The 23337-nt window shown below is 41.6% G+C and overlaps 1 non-coding gene across 1 annotated transcript; it reads right to left on the bottom strand.

The window, feature by feature from the left end:
• Positions 1 to 447: 447 nt before the first annotated feature.
• Positions 448 to 554, bottom strand: LOC141636761 (small nucleolar RNA R71). Its single transcript, XR_012541347.1, has one exon. It is a non-coding gene; the product is annotated as a small nucleolar RNA R71 (small nucleolar RNA).
• Between the last annotated feature and the right edge of the window lie 22783 nt (positions 555 to 23337).

Below are 23337 nucleotides of genomic sequence, written 5' to 3'. Positions count from 1 at the left end.
GATCCACCTATATCTCCTGCTTCTACTTCTTCAGCTGAGACAATCACTTCTCTAGAAATCCCAGTCATGGCTGAAGAAGCAACTATAGCAAGTCATTCTGAGCCGACAGCTGCAAATCTATACAAGGGGTTCGAATTACCTGGAGCTGATTGGAAATTCGAACCGAAGCCTTCTTATATCAATTTGGTTGAGAGGAACCAGTTCGGGGGTGCTGCAAATGAAGATGCAGCCAAGCATATGGAGATATTTATCGATTATTGCTGCTCTATACCCCTGCCGACCGGCGTGACCCAGGACCAGATAAAGGAGACTATGTTTATATTCTCACTCCGTGATGCTGCAAGGGAGTGGTACAGAGATCTGGATCGAGCTGCTCATGGGATCCCCGATTGGAATTCTTTGGCCTTGGCATTCTACAAGAAATACTTCTCTGCCTCGAAGACGAATGCCATTAGAGCTCAAATCACGAGCTTTAAACAAGGACCTGATGAGAACTTTCATGAAGCATGGGTCCGTTTCAAGAAGCTGGTGCGAACCATACCGCACCATGGGTTCGAAAAATGGAGTCTGTGCAATCAGTTCTATAACGGGCTGTATGATGATCAGAGGGCTATTTTGGATGCTGCAGCCAATGGCCGATTTGCTGAGAATATGGGAGAGAACAAGGGGTGGAAGATCATTGATGACTTAGCCACCCATAAAGCTGAATATGGGAATTCCAGAGGAAATCAGAGGAGGAGTGCTGAATCCCCTTCTGTAGCTGCATTAGAGGCTCTCACGGCAAGGTTTGACAAATACGAGTTGGGAGGAGCTTCAAAAGGAGGGATGTATCATGTGAATGCTGTTTCAGACGGTCCTTTCGTCTGTGGAAGATGTGGAGCTGAGGGACATGTTGCAGAAAATTGTCCTAGTCCCTTCGAGTCTTGTGCTGCCTTTCAACATTACAGGCAGACAAACACGTACTATGAGCCAAATGTCCATCCCAACTTGAGGTGGAGTAGCGGAGAATGTCACGAATCCGACTCAACCTCCACAAGAAAGAAGAACAAGCGGACTTATGTGCCTCCTCATAAGCAACAACAATATCAAAAACCTCCCTATGTGCCGCAGCAGCAACAATCCCAAAATTCTGAGTTTGCTGAGTTGAAGAATATGTTGCAAAAGGAGTCCCAAGCTAGAGAGGCCGGGATGAAATTGCTAGAAAGCCAAATTGCTCAATTAGCTAGCAAGAATACCACTCGAGTTCCAGGACACTTACCGACTCAAACTGACCAAAAGGAGACCCTTAATGCCATCACTTTGAGGAGTGGGTCTACTCTGGAGGGCCCTGCTATGATTGAGGATGCCCCTGAAAAAGATAAGCCGGAACCGAATCAAAACAAAGCTGGAACGAACAAAGGAAAGAAAAAGGCGTTTACCAGGTATACCAGTCGATCGACTGACATACCCGGTCGATCGACTGACATACCCGGTCGATCGACTGAAGTGCGGGTTACAGGAGATTCTGGTCCTATTCAAGCCAGTCGATCGACTGACCTCACTGGTCGATCGACTGAGATCGCTGCTGATAGTGAGCCTTTTCGTCCTCCGATGCCCGACAACTTGAGGGATCACTTGTTTCGGGGTACGACAGTCCCGAAAATATTAGGGCAAGACCCGAGTGCTGATGGGTCAGTCCCGGTTCCGAAGTTCGACCCAATGACGGTCAATGGATCACATTTGAGATGGTCTGAAGAGGGTTCAAGCTTCAATAAGGACAAGGTGGTGGACTTTCAGCCTAAGTCCACGGACGCCGGCATGCGAGATTTAGAGGAGAGGGCTAAGTTACTTCTTACAGCCCCATATCCAGAGAGATTAGTGCCGACAAAGGAACAGGTATCTTTTAACAAATTTGAAAAAGTTATTCGTAGCTTAAATGTACAAGTTTCTTTTCTCGAGTTAGTAAACCAAGTGCCCGCTTATACTAAATTCATGAAACAACTTTTATCTAAAAAACGGTCACTTGAAATTGTGCATACTGTCGCACTTACTAAAGAGTCATGTTCTTATCTGACCCACACTGCACCTCACAAACTAGAAGACTCAGGTAGCTTCTCCGTTCCTTGTAGCATTGGTACCTTTTCTATTGAGAAGGTATTATGTGACTTAGGAGCTAGTATTAGTGTAATGCCCTTGAGTCTTGCTAGGAAGCTAAAATTGACTAGGTTTGCAGTGACCGACATGACAGTACAGATGGCTGACCGATCTGCGGTCCAGCCAATAGGAGTCTTATAAGACATCCCTGTACAAATAGGAAAGTTCTTCTTTCCTTTAGACTTCGTTGTACTTGATATGCCTGAGAATGCCCATGTTCCTATCATATTGGGTAGACCATTTCTGCACACTCCTGGTGCAGTCATAGATGTAGGTTCGGGAACCTTGACCTTTAAAGTAGAGAAGCATTCCATTGTTTTTGCCCAACCTGCTAAGAAGAAAGACCTCATGTGGCCTGTAACTCGTAATACGGTTTCTGAAAAGAAATCCTACTTTGTGCTTTCTGACATGCCTATCTCTACTCCTATTCCTGTTGTGACACCTCCGCCCCAGATTGGGAGCAAATTGGAGGAAGATCCGTCTATTTCTGATATTGCAGGAGCTGGTTTGGGGAAGGAAGAACTGCAAGTTACTCCAGCTGCGAAAGAGCCAATCATTTCACGAGGCGGTCTTGATTGCCTTAGCTATGGCACTGATGAGGAAGTTGATGACGAGCCGGTCAAAGTGAGAGAGTCCGATTTGGATTCTGACGAGTCCGAAGAGATCATTGACTGGGGAGATATAGAAGTTGTTGACCCGTTGAGTCCTACGGATGTGGAAGCTAAGAAGGGTGCAATTGATAAGATGAGCACCGTTGAGGCTACTTCTTGTAGCCAGAAGCCAGCCAAGTGGGCCATACCGTGGCCGTTCTTGATCAACTATTAGTTGATCACATGTTTTATCAAAAACCTTTCTTTATTTGCTTTTGTTAGACACTCTCTTTTTATTGCATTTGTGTGCGTAAGACTTCGCATTTATTTTTGTTGCTTAGGATTTTTAAGTACTTTAGACTTTACTTTGGGTTTTGCGCAATTATGGGCGCGTATTATTGTGCACTTGCAGGTTTTTAGACCTCATTAGCTCAAGTAATTGAGCAAATACGAAGAAATCTTAAATTCAAGAAGTATTTTCATCGATCGATCGGTAGTGCAATCGATCGATCGTCGAGTGCGGTGCGATTTCCAGGAGCTCTTTGTCCCTTTCGCTTTGGTCGATCGACTAAGCTATGTGGTCGATCGACCGCCCTGCACTGCTGTACCTGTTCACAACCTCTCCCCTGCTGTGTTTGGTCGTTTTGCGGAATTGAGGGAGTTTTCTACTCCACTTTATCCTCCGTCATATTATTTATTTCTTCTCTTTTTCTCAATTATGCACAAAATATCGCTTCTTTATTGCTTTCTCGGTTTTATGCGTGGTATTCGTTTGTCTTTTCAGGTACTTATTATAGCACTGCTGGCTACTGAAACCTCCTAGCTCACGCTGGTTTGGGGAGGTTTCCTTTGCTGTGCTTAAAGTCTTGTGAGTTTCTAAGTCTTTACTTCATGTCGTATTCATTTGTTTTCTCGCAAATTCCCGTTTCTCTTTTCTTCATTACATGATTTTGCACAATGGGGACATTGTGCGATTTGGTTTGGGGAAGGGTTTTGCGTCGCATATCATTTGCTTGCATTCACGTTTACATTTTGTTTTGCATTGTTATTTCATTTTTCATATATATACAAAAAAAATTCCAAAAAATCGAAAAATTTCAAAAATTTCAAAAAAATTGCACGTTTATTTTAGCATATAGGTCGAGTCGGAACGGTAGTATTTCCATGATGACATTGCATTTTCATCTGTTTTATGCTTAAGCCTTGCTAAATTGACATGTTATTAGTAGAATCGTATAAGTGCATATCTACGAGTTTTCGTTAGATTTCTTGCTGAACTTGAGACTTGACTTAGAAAATTGGCAAACTACATCATATTTTCTAAGGTTTAGAGCTTATAACTGGTGACACCCACGACCAGTTTATCTAGGAAGTGAGTAGATACTATTTATGAGACATGTTACATAAATGTGCATAAATATGAACTTAATCTGCTTAATACCTGTATGCATTCGGTTTGTGGTTTGTTAACACATGTGGTAAAGGCTTCCCTTTTCTCATTGTACCCATAAGCTCCACACTGCTAAAAACAGCCTTTTTGTCCCGATTACTACATTCTACATTTAGCCTGCCTTTGTCAAGCTAGTAGTCTATGTTGTTGGGATTGTTACTTAGTTTTTGGTGGCATATGCTCTTTTGTGATATTGATGGGAAGATGAAAATGAAATGAAAAGAAAGAAAGAAATAGAAAAGAAAAAAAAAAGAGAAAAAAATGATTTGAAAAAGAAAAAAGAGTTCTTTACTGTTCAAAGCGGTCGATCGACTGCCATCATTGGTCGATCGACTGAGTTCCGAAGGAAATCAATTTCATAATTCAAAATCCTTATCCTATGGCGATTTTTGCTCCCATGTTGCATTAGTATCTTATGGGGAGTTAGTTGATTACTGTTATATTGGAGATTATGAGTTTTGTGCTTGCTATAGCACCGTATCGATTAAATTTTGAGCAAGAAGAAGGATGTTGTCATATGGTTCCGTTTTGGTACTAGCTTGATCACCTGTACCTCCACTTTTCCATAAAATGTTTGCCTCTTCTTACCCATTACCTCACATATCCCATAGATACCTCGGCATGGGTCATGGTCATTTGTTGGTTGGAATGCATATGTACGGTCATAGAGATTTCTTTCATATTAGATTGTAGGCATGTTCTTATAGGTCGTAGTTAGGTGAGAGTCTCTACAAAATGAATTCATTCTATCCTCTTATATATTCACCTGTGCTTATGAGTGATTTGAGCGACCCGTGAGAGTCCAATTTGATGAGTCTCTATAGTTGACGGTTCAGCAGTCTTTAACGACTTCATAACTCGTTTGCATGATTCATAATTGCTAATTGATTGTTGGTTATTGCATTAAAATGGTTTAGGCTTTACATGTTGTAATTCGCTCTGAGATTGAACTCGTTCCATTAGGTGATTAGATAGAGTCTTGTTTTTGCTTGGGGACAAGCAAGGGTTTGGTTTGGGGAAGTTTGATGCGTGTCTTTTATATGATGTTTTACATCCTATTTTCCACGCATTTCAGAGCTCATTTGTGTAGTTTAAGCTACCATTTCCCCTATTTCCGTCTACTTTCGTGTTTTTGTACATTATTGCAGAAATGTGAAGAATTCAGCGGAAATTGAGCTAAATCCGTCCCCGAGTACCTTGCATTGCATTTGACGTGAAGTATTCAATTAAGGAACGAGCTTGGTGCGCATTTCAAGGCCCAAAAGACAAATACACGAGAAATTGGAAGTCAAGTGTCAGCTACTTCAGTCGATCGACCACTGCCATCAGTCGATCGACCAACCCTCGGGCTCCAGAAGCTACTGTACACTGCATCTCAGTCGATCGACCGCCATGTTCAGTTGATCGACCAAGCCGCTACTTCAGACGTGAATAAGAAGATTGAGGAAAAGCAAGCCCATTGTGTTTTAGGTTTTGATAATAAGTGTTACGTATATTCCTATATAACGTAACTGAGGTTTTCAGAATAATTATCGAGTGACATTAAGTTTTACATACAGTTCTTTAGAAAATAATTAGGGTTCGAAGATTACTTTCGGTATTGAATACAATTCGCTTTGTCATTCGGCTTTGTTCTTTTCCTTCGCAATTCACACGGTACTCTCCTGTTTTGTTCAGTTATTTTGCTTCCTTTCATAGTTATAGAATTGCTAGATCAGTTTCCCAAGCCGAATTGCTATGTTATGTTAATTGCTTATCTTACCGTTTTAATCATGAATTCAGTAGATTTAATCGTCAATCTTATTGTTGTTATCATTCCCAATATGAGTAGCTAATTTATTCGTGCTAGGATGTAGGGGAACTATAGATTAGGCGGCGTAGAATAATTTGGACTGAAATCGCGTGTCAGTCGATCGACTGCCATACCTGGTCGATCGACTGACCGCGTGAGGTTTTACCTTCGTTTTAATTGTTTTAATTATTTATTCGATGAATCGAGTGCACACGACTAGTTGAATGTTTAGGATTCGACTGACCCATTAGATCGAGAGATAGGGACAGTTGATTGACCACCAATTAAAATGACTAAACTATACTGAGATCGAAAGATAGGTAAAGTTTAGATTATTAGTCACTTTTCAGGACGAGAGTCAGTATTAGTGATATTAGGGACTTATAGCGAGATCGAAAGATGCTATCTGTTAAGAGTGGACCGAGAGGACCTCTTGTTTTCCCGCCTCATGTGTTTGATTTAGACCGACTTAGTTTGCTGCCACCGAAACTATAGTGAACCGACCATCCTAGTACCTTTCTTTATATTTGATTTAATATATTTCTTTAGTTTAATTTTTATTGTTATTAGCTATAGACCAAATCAAATCAATCCCCACACTTGTTACCTTAGACTAAATTTAGACAACTTTTAATTACATTCGCCTCCTTGTGGTTCGACCCTGTTACCACTAGCCTAGGTTAGTTTTAATAGGAAATATAAATTTTATTTTTGGTACTCACAACGACGGGTATCAGAAAGAAAGAAAATAAGAGAAAGTGTTGAAGGAAGATGAACTCAAACACGTTTGAGTTTGACCCGAGATGCCACAAGAGGCGCGAGCTTCTTTGCATAGCAAAGAGCTTCTGTCTCAGGCCAAAACTTGGTTTTGGCTCATCCAACCTATATTTGAATCGTGTTATGCATTGTTCATGTTTATAAACTCATAAAAACAGCAAAGCCATAAAATGAGTGAGTTGTTTACACACTCAAACTTATGCGTATTGATGTTTGCGAGGTCGACGACTTTAGAGACGGTTTTCTCGTTGTGACTACTCGCGATCAAAGAAGTTTAAAAGAGTGCCTTAGAAATGGATTTTGTTTTGAAAATGAGTTGAAAATATGTTGTTGAAAAACATGTTGGTTAATGTTGAGTTGGTCGAATGGGTCGGTCCAATGCACGGCGACGGTACCGAACAAAATGTGTAAGGCTTGTGTTTTCGATCGGTAGGTCGAAAACACATGTCGATTTTTTGACTTAAGAAGTCGAGTCTAGAATTTTAAGGGAGATGTGAGGGGGCGGACGCTCGCGTGAGTATTGTGGTGTGTGATATTGGGTATTTATAGAAAATTGTGGGGTGGTAGGTCGGTTGAGTTTGCTTGGAGGCTAAGGAGGACGCCCATTGAGGCGCGAGCCACTCTGCTATGCAATGGGGTGCCCTATCCTTTTCAATTTGGACGTGGATTTTCGCCTATCTATTTTTTGGTTGGTTTGATTTGTGGTAATCAAATGAGATGTCGTGTATCAATATGGGCATGTAATAAGATGATATTTGGGTGTTACTTGAGGTAGGTATTTTGTGTTTGACTCGGGTTTGATCCGTGTTGAGTCGGGATTTGAATTTTGAGTCTGTTTTTGGCCCGGTGTCGGTTTTGACTCTAGTTAGTGTCATTTTAATGCAAATGACAAGATAAAACCATTATGGCATTATTTTCGATATTCGAGACTCGGGTTGACTCAGATTGACTTGTGCTGCGGGTTTCTGAGTCGGTTGGGTCCTTTGACGGTTTTAACTCTAAAAAGTGTTATTTTAATGCGAATGAAGTTAAAAAATCATTTTTGAAATCATTTTTCATATCCGAGTAATGCATTAAACCGTCTCATGTATAGGCAATCCACGCACGCGTATCAAAAATACGTTGTAGTCTGATCATCATCGGGTGGTTTTTGGAAGGTGCAGATACTGGGTATCTAAAGAGCCCCAACTTTGACTGAGGCTTGGACGGAGGGAAAGTCAAAGTATGGCCTCCAGATTAATCAAAGATTACAACCTGAAGACCATTGCGACGTCGAGGCGACTCAAAAGGGTTTGAGCCAAGGACCTGCCGTCGGGAAGGGCGACATCGAGGCGACTCAGGGATGCGAGTTAAGGACCTGCCGTCGGGAACATTTTAGAGTCTGTCCACTATCGATGTGGGTCGTTTAAAGTCTATTAGACTACGTATAAAGGCTCGCCAGCCATAAGAAGGAATCATACCTGAGGCTCTTCGGGATATGTCCTTGGATTGTTTCTTGTTTGCGTGTAAAGGCTCGCCAGCCATGTTGCGGGTGCGTTTTGAGGCTTGCCAGCCATGTTGACGGTGCGTAGAGGCTCGCCAACCATGTTGAAGGTGCATTATGAGGCTCGCCAGCCATCGATGGTCGAAAGATAGACTGTGGGAAATAGCCTGAAACATCGGGCTTATTTCAAGATATTGTCTGGTAATGACTTCCAACCAGGTTGACGTTGATAGGTTCAGCTAGGGAAAAACAAACTCCAACTTGCTGGGGGGTCCTGAACGAACTCCGTGGGGATAAATCATCTAAGCAAGGCTCTCTGGAAAATCATTTAGGGAGGGCGTTGCGTCGGGATCATGGATGATGTTGCGAGGATCTTTGAAAGACCTGTGTGACTTCCATTTAAAAATCGGCACTCACTGGGGAGTTAAAAACTTCTCAGGACTCGCCGGGGATATAAGTTGCCGCTCTTTGGGAGGCAGCGTATGCCATGTAATCGACGCGGTTAAAGCCCTTGGACTTGACGGGTCATCGTTTGTTGGGAAGAACCCAATACTCTGTTGGAGTGGGTTTTTCTTCTCAAGATTATCTGCATTGTTAGTGACCACACAAATCCGCAGTCGCATAGACAAGCACGTAGGCACACAAGCATATAAGCACATAAGCATGTGAGCAATTAGCATATAGGCAATTAGCATGTAATATCTCGCGTGATGGGAGATAGGAGTTTTGAAAGTTGTGAAGCTTAATATTGAGTCTTGTTGCTCATAGATCCGTGATTTGATAGATTGGAGACACGTGACCGTTGTGATATTGACTCACACAGACGCATACTGACAGACTGACAAATAGACGGTCGTGAACTTAATGCAAACTCAGTATCGAAACGAGACGGGGGTGACTCTATGAGACTTTGTACATATAAGTGCAACTCCAAGCTAAGAAAGGGTGACAACGCGCATCAGATCCTTGAAGTAGAAGGTCCGCTCGGCTGGGGAACACGAATTGATTATCTTCTTCAGACATCTTTGCCACCATTTGCTCGGTTGAGATCCCTTCTCGAGTTTTGATAATTCGGAGAGTGGAACCAAGACCTTGTCATCGTCCGAGCCGAGCACTAGACTACGGGCGGTTTTATTTTAGACTGTAGTTGAGACTCAACTGGTGTTTGACGAAAAAGGACGGGTGGCATCTCGAAAGAGAAGCCCCCAGAGTGAGAAGATGCGAGTTTGGCAAAAGGAGGAATGGGCGACGTCTTTAGGAAGAAGCCCATAGTAAAGAGGTATAAGATTAGTTTTTGCAGCTGGGTGGGCTGCTTTTGAGGATTGATGCTGATGGTTGAGATTGAAAGGGGTATGCGGTTGTGTCCTTGTTGGGGGATTGCCTTCGTATTCGCGTGTTTGCGAAATTAAACCAGATCGTAGTTCTGCTGGGTGCGAAATGGATCGCAAATTGAAGGTGTGAAAATTGAATGTGTTTGTGTGTGTGTGGGGGGGGGGGGGGGAGGGGTGGTTGTGTCCTTGTATTTGGACTGCCTACGTATTCACATGTGTGCGAAAACAAACTAGATCGTAGTTCTGAGCGTGTATTGATAATTGATTTTGAGGTGTATTGTTGCGTCCATGAAGGACTGCCTACGTATTCACGTGGAGTGAAATCAAAATAGATCATAGTTCTACGTGTGTGTGCCTAAGCGACTTGTTAGGACCTTAAAGTATGAGGGTCACGACGGTAGATTCCGTTTGGTGACTCGAAAAATTGATTTGAGAGAATCCTTTCTTGATCATGAATCGAAGAGGTGTAATTTGTGAAAATGTTCCTTATCATGTGAGCACACTAAAAAGTGGATCCTAAGGGCAGACTAAGTATGTCCCGTTCTCGGTAGAAAAGCATTCGAGAACTCCGTATCTGGGTCAGGGTGAGAATGGCTTCGACATTATGGAATGTGGAGCTTGGCAATGATAGGTTTGTTTGACAAATAAAAATCCGGACCTTATATTTTGTGGTGTTTAGGCCGATGGGTTACGGCCTGTAATGTGGTGCAGAATGGGGTCTCAAGCTTGATGTGGCCTGAGCACAAAATGGTTGGTAAAGAAATGTGGGATGAGAATCCCATGTCTGGACCTTAAAGGTTAAGGTGTGATATTACGAGCTTGAGGGGAATCCTTAGAAGCCTAGATAGTTCTCCCTATAACAGTCTCTAGAAGGACTTAGGGGTGAAGCGATGTTGGTTATGATCTTGAAGGAATCCCCAGGATCCTAGATAGGTCTCCCTGCAACAGTCTCCAAAAGGACGAGGGGGGGGGGGGGTTGGGTTTGTTGTTAGTTGACGAGTCTTGAGCTCTTATTTTAGCTCTTTGACATCACGTTTTGGTGTTTTTGTGTTTTGTACTTGTTGGTCCCGGAGTTTGGAGGGAAGAAAAGTTGGCTGTGTTGTAGTTGTTCAGTCTTGAACTCTTATTTCAGCTCTTTGATGTCGGGTTTGGTGTGTCTTTTTTTGTTTTGGTGGGGCTTATTGGTCTTGGGCTTTGGACATTGGTTCTGGACTTGGTGTTTTGGACTTATTGGTCCGGGATTTTGTGTGTTGGATGCTTTCTTTGGATTTCGGCCCCTTTTTTCTTTAAAAAAGGGTTTCAATCTTGTTTTGTTTTGATTTTGGCTCGGGTCTTGGCCTTCGCCTGAGTAGCTTTAGCTATGGGTTTTGCTTTGGTTTTTGCTTTGGCTTCGGGCGAATGGCTTTTAGCCTTTTAGATTTGGTTTTGCTTTGGCTTTGGGTGAATGACTTTTGGCTTGGGCTTTTTGTTTTGGCCTTTTGCTTTGGCTTTGGGTGAATGGCTATTGGCTTGGGCCTTTGATTTTGGCCTTTTGCTTTGGCTTTGGGTGAATGGCTATTGGCTCGGGCCTTTGATTTTGGCCTTTCACTTTGGCTTTCGTTTTCGCCTTTGTTTTGGCTTGGATTTATTGGTTCTTTGCCGTCCGTCGTTCGAGGAAGGTAAAGGTGCAAGCGGGGATGTACCTGGTGGTGAGAGGTCGATTCTTTGTGATGGGATGTTTTTGTGGGGAATGGGCTTGCCTTCCGTCATTGATCCTGAACAAGGAGATGTTCTTGTTTGTTATCTAGGTTTATCGTAGAATCCCTTTGATAAAAGCTTGTTCGAAATAGGGTGCTAATGAAAGGTTTCTATTGCCAGACACGGAATAGGTAAAGAGATGGACACGGAGTTTCAGGTCCTTTGCTTTCTCGGTACGGAATGTCACTCAAGTGTACTCATATTGAATTGGAACATATTGTTTGTTTTAAATCAATTCTCAAATCAATTCTCGTTTTCAACGGGAAATGGTAAAGGAAGGGAATAATATATGATAGTTGGAAATCGGGCTTTTATTTTGATAAATAAGAGGTTAGCATAGAGTCGATGAAAACATGTGACTCATGGGGACAGCCCCCAGTTTGTCACTTAGGAATAAAAGGACAGACACTAGGATAGATATGAGAAAGCCTAAGACCCTGGCTCGGACTCTGACTCGATCTCAGATACGAACTCCTAATCATCATTTTCCTCCTCAAGGAACTCCTTCGCAGCATCCGACGGAACGAATGTTTGGTCTTGACCATTGACCCACTTGAGCACTTCACTCTCGTTGTTTGGGATGCTAGAATAGAAGGATAAGATCCTAGAAGGTTGTCCTGTTTTCGAAGAGTAAGATGCCTGATGTGAACATTATTTGCGCACATTTAGTCCCCTAATTGAGCCTATTTTGCATACTATTATAGCATTTTATGGCCATTTTATCCGTCAAAACCTTCCTATTTGCTTTTCTATCGCATTTCATATGTTTTGTAGAAAAGGAGATAATAAGGCGGAAATTCCCGTCTTTCGTGCATATTTGGAAGCTTATTGATGATATTAGATGGACTAGTATGAAGAGGAGGCAAGAATGATGACTAAAGATGTAGGAATAAAGAGTATGTAGAAGGCTCATAAGGTTAAAAGCAAAAATGACGAGAAGGGAGGCATTGCATGAAGAAATCGCTCGAAACCCAAACCAAGGGTTGCTCCTTTGGCTCTGAAAGTATGCTAGATGGAACGGCGTCGAAAAAACAAGCGATCTAGGCTTTTGAATCACTCCAATAGGAGTCCGGATGAGAAAATGGCGTCCGTTTTACAATCCGAGGTCAAACAAAGAAGCTGTTCAGGAATCCGCCCGTCTTCCCCTAATCCGCCCGGATTGTCCCCAATCCGCCCGTCTTCTGGCTGGGAAAAACAAGAAATTTCACTGGAGGAGAATCCGCCCGGATTCCCTACAATCCGCCCGGATTCCCCCTCGCCAATCCGAGCGTCTTGCCTAAGGATCCGCTCGGATTCCTCAGCCCAGATCCGGCCGTCCCGACTCCAATCCGCCCGGATTCCTTCACAGCATGATTTCGTCTTCTCCAAGCTTCAAAGAAAGAAGCCCTTCCTTCAAGAGATCCCGGAGTCTCCTTGCTCAACTTAAAAAGTGTAATTACTAGTTTAGCCCTTAGTTAACCCTAATGCATCCTCCCTAATTTCCACTATAAATACTCCATCTTTGTAATTAATCAAGCATGAACTTTTAGGGTGGAAAATCCTTCTTTAGATTAGATTAGGAGTAGATTAGAATAGATTACTCTTTAATCTTTCCACAAATTACACATTAATCTCTCCTTAATTATTGTTCAAGTTTATTATTCAAGTTTATTATTGGGTAATTGAAGATCATTGGGTTATTATTGGGAGATTGACAACCTTCCATCAATCAATCAAGTTTCTTCTATTATTCTTGCTTTATTATTTGGATCATCTTAAGTTGGTATAATTCCTTTACTCTTTAATCTTTATTGTTCATTTCTTCATTCTATTATCATGTTTATACTTGTTGTGATGATTGACACCATTAATGACATGTTTCCCATGATAATGAGTGAGTAGTCTCTTGCTAGGATTAGTGGGTAATTAGGGGAAACCAACATGGGATTGATTCATGCTTAATCTAATATGTTCACATGATTAAATTGCTTGCTTGTTGTGATGTCAACTTTATGCACATGTTATGTTTGATGAAATGCTAAGCCTATGAATCCTTGCATTTACAACCATCTCTTATCTACTCAACTTGACTTGTAAGATATAACCCAACTCGAGTCTTGTTAGACCATGCATAGAAGTTGATTAGGAGGAAAGTAAGTCGACTTGTAGGTGTTGTACAATCTAATCGATTCGGCTCCGGGACCCAACTCTTCCTAAGAACCGTAAGATATAACCCAACTCGGTTCCTCCACAACATTAATTGCTTGCAACTTTGTAAACATGTTTGTATGATCAACACCATGAATCCCCCATGACCCCATGATATCCTAGCACTTTTAATCATTTGTTTACATCTTTCCCTTTATTGCTTGCTTTACTTTATTGTTTGCATTAGTCTAGACACAACTACAAACCCAAACAAATCGTGACACTAGCATAAATTGAGATAGATAGACTTAGAACCCAAAGCACACCGTCCCATGGATCGACCTCGACTTACCGCTAACTAGTTGTTTGTTGAGTATTATAAATGTGTTTGATTGGTTGAGTGACGACATCGACCGGATCAAAAATGGCGCCGTTGCCGGGGATGGTGCTATGTGATTAAGTTCTTACTTGTTTGTCTATTTTAATTGTGCTTTCACCTTGAGGAACTTGTTCCTCAAGGATTGTTCTTACCATCTTTGTGTAGTTTCCATGCTTGTAGTTGTTTCCTTGTCTTAGCTATGATGACTCAAGACTTTACATATGGAGTATGTGGTGGATCTTTTGAGTATGACTATGGGTATGGGGAGTTTGAGGAGCAAGTCAACACAAACCTACCTTATTATTCGTACAATGAAAATCCTAACTACTACCCCAAATTTTCCAACCAAAACACTCACAACCAATTTCCACAACAACCACCCACCCAATACCCATTTCACAATGAACTTCAATTGCCACAATACAACCACTTTCACACCTACCCAAAACAAGAAGATGAACCCATTGAAAATATGATTCTCCAAATGATGGGAGATCAACAAAACTTCTTCAAACAAATGCTAGAGGAGAGCCAAAAGAGGGACAATGTTCTTCAAGGCATTGTTGCCCAAAGTGAGGAGTTGGAAATTCAAATTGCCCAAATAAAAGAAACCCAACTAACTACCCCCCACCACTCCTTGGACATTGACCATGAATGTGAGTTTGAAGGAGTTACCTTTGATGAGAAGTGGGAAGAGCCAACCTCTTTGGGCTCTTGTGACTATGAGAGTGTTGTATTTAATGAGGAAGACATGAGGTTAAGCAAACCAAATGTTCTTGACCTTTGTGAGTATGAGGGTGTGACTTTTGATGTGAACATTGAGGTGTTGGAGAAGGAGCTAGATGAAGCCCCCATGAATGATTCATATGAAGGTAGCAACAATGATGATGGACCAAGAGGAGGGATTCGCAATATCACCTTGCTTGAGGAGCCTATCCTCGAGGCATTTGAGATACTATTATTATGAAGAAGAACGTCCTTCCTTTACCCTTCATGAAGACCATTTGGCACCTATCATGGAGCCAATGATCATTGAAGAGGACATGTTAGATCTTCTCCAAAAAGCCAAAGTGTCTTACAAAAGTTATTTGGTGAAAAAGCTCAAGGAGAAAATTGCTCGTGAGGCTACTTGTGAAGATTTGGCACCCATAATCTCAACTCCCATGGTATCCAATCATCAAAGTCATGAAAATTCTCCTTCCACCTTGGGAGGATTGAAAAATCAAAATGCTATCGTCACCAAAATTGAAGAAGAAGTTGGTAAGTGGAAGTCCCCGGATGAAAAAGAACCACACTTCATGCTTAACCCTAACAAGGATCATGGATATATTTACTTGAAGCAACGGGAAAGCTCTAGTGCTAAGGACAAGGTGAAAGAAAGAACATATGACAAACTTCCTTGGCCAAATTTCATTTTCAAATGGAGCAACCCATACTTATGTTTATTTGGAGCTTGTTCACAAGCTTTTGATCTTCTATTGAGAGCCTTGAGCTCTATGGATAAGAATTCCTTCAAATTGAACTAGTTTGGTGGAGTCCTACCTCAAACCACCATTTGTAAGATATTTCTTGAAACCTTTTGTATAATATTGTACATATTTTTGCATTTAATTTCTTGCATGAGAGGGAAGAGAGAGAGAGTCATCTTACATGATTTATGAGCAAATTTCAGAAAAGGATAGGGAAAAGAGAAAATCGGTGAAAAGGGGTCTACCATTCCACGAAAGAAGAAAGAAGGAGGAGAAAGAAGCAGAGACGCTCGGATCCAAGCAATTCCGCCCGTCCAGGGCCCGCGGAAAAGAAAAAGCTGAAACTGAGGAAGAATCCGAGCGGATTCAAAGAAATCCGCCCGTCCAACCAAATCCGTCCGTCTTCTACACGGGACGCCCGTCCCGTATGGCGTCCAACAGCAAGATTTTAATCTACGCCAAAATCCGTGCGGATTAAAAGGAATCCGTCCGTCTCGATCAAGACGTCCGTCTTCTACACAATCCGGCCGTCTCGTCCACGCTTCTCAACCAACAGATTTCTCTGTTCTATAATCCGTACGGATTAGAAGGAATCCGCCCGTCTTGCCCATCCAGAATCCGTCCGTCCCGTCTGCGATCCGCTCGGATTGCTTGTTCATGCGAGAAAAATCGGGTCAAGTCCAACCCTATCCGTTCGGATTCCCTTCTTTTTCTATATAAACACCCCCTTCTCCCTCATTTCCTCATCCTATCAAAACCCTAACACTCTCTTCAATCCTCAAAATCCCCTTCATATCATCAAAAACACCCACATCACCCCCATCACCAACATGAGTTCCAAGGGAAAGGCCAAGAAATTGTTTGATTCGATCGGAAAGAAGCGCAAGGGGTCATCCTCTTCAACACCACGAAATGTGATAATGAGGGGAGGTATTGAACAACTCAACAACTTCCAAGAAGTGATCTTCACATCCGACGACCAACGCGAAAATTTCATCGAGCTTCTAGGTAAGAAATACGAACCTACTCAATTTGTTGACACTAGGGTGTTGGAAATCCTTAAGATAAGGTACCCTACCGAGGCGTTCTTCAATGGCCTTGGCATTGGGGACCTTTTCCATGCTCATGAAGAGACTTACCTTAGTCTCACCCTTGAATTCTTGAGTAGCCTTCGCATTGTGGCGGATGCCCGCAACAATTTAGGCATGGAGTTTAGGTTATGTAACCGAGACCATGTTCTCTCTCTTGAAGAATTTGCCTATGTTTTCGGTCTTCAAATACCCACCGCCTATACCGACAAGCCCGATAATTTTAGTGTGGATTTTCTTTGGAAAGCTATCTCCGGAAAGAACTTTACCCATATAAAGCGTTGCTATACTTTTGCTATTCAACATCCGGTGATCCGATTCACCGAACGCTTTGAGCGGGTGTATCAATGGGAGGTACGAGCAAGATCGGTGTACTCTCATCGACTTAACTTTTCTTGAGTCTCATTTGAATGTTCGAGCGGTGAGGCGTTATAACTTCAATACGCCGCTTGAGATACTCAATAGGTTCAATGACTTTGCTCAAGGGACTTCTCAACTTAAAACCTTCGTGATGGGAGGTCTAATTACAATGTTAGCCAAACACCTTTGCCCCGGATTCAATGCCCGGGGAACCTATATTCCTCTCGAAGGGAAGACTTTGATTGATGAGCACACCATCTTCCATAGTCACCGATGGTGCAGCTACACTCAAGATGAGAGTGTGGAATGGTACACCAAGGGTTGCACTTCGATGATCCTTGAAGGATGGAAGATACCGGGCATCGAACCACGGTTGAGTCCATACTCTCCTCCACCAAGCTACCTCCTTGATATCCAAATTCTTGACAATCCCCCTCAAAGGGAAGAGCCGCACCGTCAACCACCCCGTGGAGGGCCGGGCATACAAATGCGCCCACCTTCCTACGTCCCTATCCCACCTTTCCCTATTCCGCATACCCCTTTCCAACCGGCAATCCCCAACACCCCGGGTATTAATGATTTGATGGCACTCATGAATAGAGTGGACCTTGGGGTGCATAAAGGGAGGGAAGACAACTACCTAGCCCTCTACCCCCAATATTATACCATGGCTCAGCAAGGGTATGTTGACCCTAACGGTCCTTTGCCCTCTTGGGCACAACCGGAGCTCTTGTTCCCAAATTATGGGGACCAAACTAGGAGTCGCGGCGATGGAGGGCATTCTAGCCAAGGTGGAGGGTACTCGGGTCAAGAAGGAGCTTTTGACCAAGGAGGATATTGGGGCCAAGCACCCGGACATGACCAAGCCGGGAGCTCTCATGGTTATGGCTATGACTATGATGAGGATGACGAGTGAAAGAGGCCTACTTCACCACTTCCACTTGTATGATATCCATCTCCCCCTCTCTCTTTTACATTTACTTTTGCATTTAGTATAGCATTTAGCTTGCATTTGTATTATATTTCATATTGCATTTACATTAGTTAGTTCATATAGTATAGTTTGCATTGTAATATATCTCACATGATTCATGTAGATAGTTGCATATAGACTAGAATTCATGCATAGTCACTAATGGCCAAACCTATTCATTTCTACACTAGAAATAGTGTTTAAATCGGTTTGGGGAGGTTTGATCATAGGTGACCATAATTTACTAGAAATCATGCATCATATAGTATAGTTTAGATTGCATTCACTTGTTATATATGTCATATAGAATTGCATAGAGTTAGAGCATGCATGCATTCATATCATTGCATTTGTACTTCAATTTCCATAAAATCAAAAATCCAAAAACATGTACTTTCTTTTTTATTCCTACTCCTACATGTACATTGAGGACAATGTCCAAAATAAAGTGGGGGATGGGAATTTATATTCCAAAAAATGATAAAAATTGAAATTTTTTGAAAAATCCCAAAAATATGTCTTTTAATTTCATAAAAACAAAACCCATAAAAATTTGAAAAATTTAAAAATTCCAAAAACATGTTCATTTCCTTTGTAGTGTAGTCATGTATATATTGTTGTATATATTTTTGTTTGTTTTATCCTTTTTCACATTGATTGACTACGCCACATCCGAGACATGAGGATATTGAAGACCGCATGGTATGATCTTTCCAATCTCCTTTTTCCTCTTTATGTTAATAACTATGTGGCTTTATTTTGATTGATGCGGTAAAAACAATGTGAACTTAGGATTGCATCTAGTTTATTTGGCATATTAGTTGATAGAATCATTTGCATTAGGATGTACAAATGTTAGTTGCATCATGGCATGTAGTTGCATGTTAGAAAAATTTTGCGAAACCGTCTACTTGGGAAGCTTGACAAGTGTATATAGGCCCTAGTAGATGCTTTTTCTTCTTAAGACTTTGCTTGTTAGAATACTTGTAAAACACCCTAGGATGTGTCATGCTAGTATCCTTTGACCCATGGTTTAAGGCCTAGTCAAGAGTACCTTGTGGTGTGATAACTCCTTGGCTACCGTTTATTCCAAGGTGACCCTTGAAACCATGCATACTTCCATCATTCATCCATGTTCTACCACATTTTTGTCATCAAAGGGAATGGGCACAAAAAGAAATCAATTTGAGTTCAATGAAATGAAAAGTGAAAGAAAAGTTTGCAAAAATGCATCAAATGAAAAGAGGAGCAAAAATAGAACTCCTAAAGCTTCAAATACAAGGCACCCTCGTTACTAATTGGGGTGACTTTGAAAATGTTCAAAAGAAAATGCAAAAAGTTGTCAAGTGTTGAAATTGCCAAAAATCAAAAAGAAATGGCAAAAGAAAGTGTTCTCAAATGTTATATGCCACAAGAAATTGGGGGGAAAAACAAAAACAAAATCAAACTCCCAAAGTGAAGCTCAAATATCTATTGATCCCTTTTCCATCTTATCCATTTTTTGTGCATGGTAGAGAGGGGACGACCCTTCTTCTTGTCTAGGCAAGAGGGGGAATTCCGCGATCCTCCAGTGTTTCTAACACCATAGGGAGTCTACTCTTGACAAAAGCATTTAACGATTGAGGACAAAGGTACCCTAGCTTGACACATTTTGGAGGTGATTTATTGGTATCCTTCTAGGCTTAGTAGTTTGAACAAATTGCATCTATAAAGGATTGTGTACTCTTGAATTGCTTCCCTTGTAGATAATTTCCACCACTTAGATGAGGAAAGTGGCTATTCTTTTGTAGATGCATCCATTATTTGATTTTGTGTGCTTAATGTTTGGATGTATCGCCATTTTGGCAAGCCCCACCTTGCCTTGCAAGAAGGCATCCTACCTCATGGTTGTCTTGTTGTGAGTTGAAGGGGCGGAGTGAGACCCGCTAATTGTCTCATATCGGCTATATTAGTAGGATAGTTTAAATAAAGGTCTAGTTTTAGTCACCTCTTTACTCGGGACGAGTAAAGGTTCGGTTTGGGGATATTTGATGTGAACATTATTTGCGCACATTTAGTCCCCTAATTGAGCCTATTTTGCATACTATTATAGCATTTTATGGCCATTTTATCCGTCAAAACCTTCCTATTTGCTTTTCTATCGCATTTCATATGTTTTGTAGAAAAGGAGATAATAAGGCGGAAATTCCCGTCTTTCGTGCATATTTGGAAGCTTATTGATGATATTAGATGGACTAGTATGAAGAGGAGGCAAGAATGATGACCAAAGATGTAGGAATAAAGAGTATGTAGAAGGCTCATAAGGTTAAAAGCAAAAATGACGAGAAGGGAGGCATTGCATGAAGAAATCGCTCGAAACCCAAACCAAGGGTTGCTCCTTTGGCTCTGAAAGTATGCTAGATGGAACGGCGTCGAAAAAACAAGCGATCTAGGCTTTTGAATCACTCCAATAGGAGTCCGGATGAGAAAATGGCGTCCGTTTTACAATCCGAGGTCAAACAAAGAAGCTGTTCAGGAATCCGCCCGTCTTCCCCTAATCCGCCCGGATTGTCCCCAATCCGCCCGTCTTCTGGCTGGGAAAAACAAGAAATTTCACTGGAGGAGAATCCGCCCGGATTCCCTACAATCCGCCCGGATTCCCCCTCGCCAATCCGAGCGTCTTGCCTAAGGATCCGCTCGGATTCCTCGACCCCAGATCCGGCCGTCCCGACTCCAATCCGCCCGGATTCCTTCACAGCATGATTTCGTCTTCTCCAAGCTTCAAAGAAAGAAGCCCTTCCTTCAAGAGATCCCGGAGTCTCCTTGCTCAACTTAAAAAGTGTAATTACTAGTTTAGCCCTTAGTTAACCCTAATGCATCCTCCCTAATTTCCACTATAAATACTCCATCTTTGTAATTAATCAAGCATGAACTTTTAGGGTGGAAAATCCTTCTTTAGATTAGATTAGGAGTAGATTAGAATAGATTACTCTTTAATCTTTCCACAAATTACACATTAATCTCTCCTTAATTATTGTTCAAGTTTATTATTCAAGTTTATTATTGGGTAATTGAAGATCATTGGGTTATTATTGGGAGATTGACAACCTTCCATCAATCAATCAAGTTTCTTCTATTATTCTTGCTTTATTATTTGGATCATCTTAAGTTGGTATAATTCCTTTACTCTTTAATCTTTATTGTTCATTTCTTCATTCTATTATCATGTTTATACTTGTTGTGATGATTGACACCATTAATGACATGTTTCCCATGATAATGAGTGAGTAGTCTCTTGCTAGGATTAGTGGGTAATTAGGGGAAACCAACATGGGATTGATTCATGCTTAATCTAATATGTTCACATGATTAAATTGCTTGCTTGTTGTGATGTCAACTTTATGCACATGTTATGTTTGATGAAATGCTAAGCCTATGAATCCTTGCATTTACAACCATCTCTTATCTACTCAACTTGACTTGTAAGATATAACCCAACTCGAGTCTTGTTAGACCATGCATAGAAGTTGATTAGGAGGAAAGTAAGTCGACTTGTAGGTGTTGTACAATCTAATCGATTCGGCTCCGGGACCCAACTCTTCCTAAGAACCGTAAGATATAACCCAACTCGGTTCCTCCACAACATTAATTGCTTGCAACTTTGTAAACATGTTTGTATGATCAACACCATGAATCCCCCATGACCCCATGATATCCTAGCACTTTTAATCATTTGTTTACATCTTTCCCTTTATTGCTTGCTTTACTTTATTGTTTGCATTAGTCTAGACACAACTACAAACCCCAAATCAATCGTGACACTAGCATAATTTGAGATAGATAGACTTAGAACCCAAAGCACACCGTCCCATGGATCGACCTCGACTTACCGCTAACTAGTTGTTTGTTGAGTATTATAAATGTGTTTGATTGAGAGCCACGACGACACTCTTCATCAAGGATTGGCGAGGGGGAATCCGGGCGGATTGTAGGGAATCCGGGCGGATTCTCCTCCAGTGAAATTTCTTGTTTTTCCCAGCCAGAAGACGGGCGGATTGGGGACAATCCGGGCGGATTAGGGGAAGACGGGCGGATTCCTTCACAGCATGATTTCGTCTTCTCCAAGCTTCAAAGAAAGAAGCCCTTCCTTCAAGAGATCCCGGAGTCTCCTTGCTCAACTTAAAAAGTGTAATTACTAGTTTAGCCCTTAGTTAACCCTAATGCATCCTCCCTAATTTCCACTATAAATACTCCATCTTTGTAATTAATCAAGCATGAACTTTTAGGGTGGAAAATCCTTCTTTAGATTAGATTAGGAGTAGATTAGAATAGATTACTCTTTAATCTTTCCACAAATTACACATTAATCTCTCCTTAATTATTGTTCAAGTTTATTATTCAAGTTTATTATTGGGTAATTGAAGATCATTGGGTTATTATTGGGAGATTGACAACCTTCCATCAATCAATCAAGTTTCTTCTATTATTCTTGCATTATTATTTGGAATCTCCATAGATATAACCCAACTCGGTTCCTCCACAACATTAATTGCTTGCAACCTTGTAAACATGTTTGTATGATCAACACCATGAATTCCCCATGACCCCATGATATCCTAGCACTTTTAATCAATTGTTTACATTTCTTAGTTCATTGTTTGCTCTACTTTGTTACTTTCACTAGTTTAGAATACAACTATAAACCCAAACAAATCGTGACACTAGCATAAATTGAGATAGATAGACTTAGAACCCAAAGCACACCGTCCCATGGATCGACCTCGACTTACCGCTAACTAGTTGTTTGTTGAGTATTATAAATGTGTTTGATTGGTTGAGTGACGACATCGACCGGATCAATGCCCATGGGGTCCATTCTTTTCCATTAAATGATCTAGGGTTGATAAAGACAACCTGCCACAATCGAGCATGTTTTGGATGATATGTTTGAGCTTCCAGCATATCTCTATGTCATGCCCATTACCCCTATGGAACAGGCAATACTGGGAACTGTCCCAAAAGCGGCCTCTTTTCTTGGGTGCAAGATCTGGAGTGGGGCCAATCGGTTGGATTATTCCTTCAGAGACAAGCACTCTAAAAGCAATGGCATAAGGCATGCCCAAGTCTGAAAATGGTCTTTGCGGGTGTCTGGCTCTTTATGGCGAAGGCTCCACAAATTTTACTTCGGTAATGCGGAAGGCTTGCTTTTCGGGAGGGGTCGCAGATGTTGAACCTCCTTTAATGATTTCATCGATGCGAGAAATTTCTGTTGATAGGTCCTCGATGCTTTTGATGTTACAAACCTTCAAACAGGATGCATAATTTGGCTAAAGGTAGTTAATGACATGTTTATCTAAAGCCCCATCTCCTGGCTAATAGGATGGTGTTGAGTCTATCTTTCTCCTTTTTACCAAATGATTGGTAGAATACTCATCTTCTCGATCACCCAAATCGATGAACTTTCTATAAGGCCGCCCAGTTTCTTTGTCTGAAGTGGTTAGGAGTAAGGTGGAAAACCTGCCATCCTCAATTCCATCTTATATGGCGTGCTTGAGCTCATAGCACGCTTCAGTGTTATGCCCCTTGCCTCTGTGATATCGACAATATGCGTAGCCATTCCAAAATTGGGTTATGTTTTCTAGTTCTGGATCCTGAGTGGGACCAATAGG

The sequence above is a fragment of the Silene latifolia genome, chromosome Y, assembly GCF_048544455.1.
Source record: "Silene latifolia isolate original U9 population chromosome Y, ASM4854445v1, whole genome shotgun sequence".
NCBI classification, from domain to species: domain Eukaryota; kingdom Viridiplantae; phylum Streptophyta; class Magnoliopsida; order Caryophyllales; family Caryophyllaceae; genus Silene; species Silene latifolia.
This window is presented reverse-complemented; position numbering and strand designations above follow the sequence as displayed.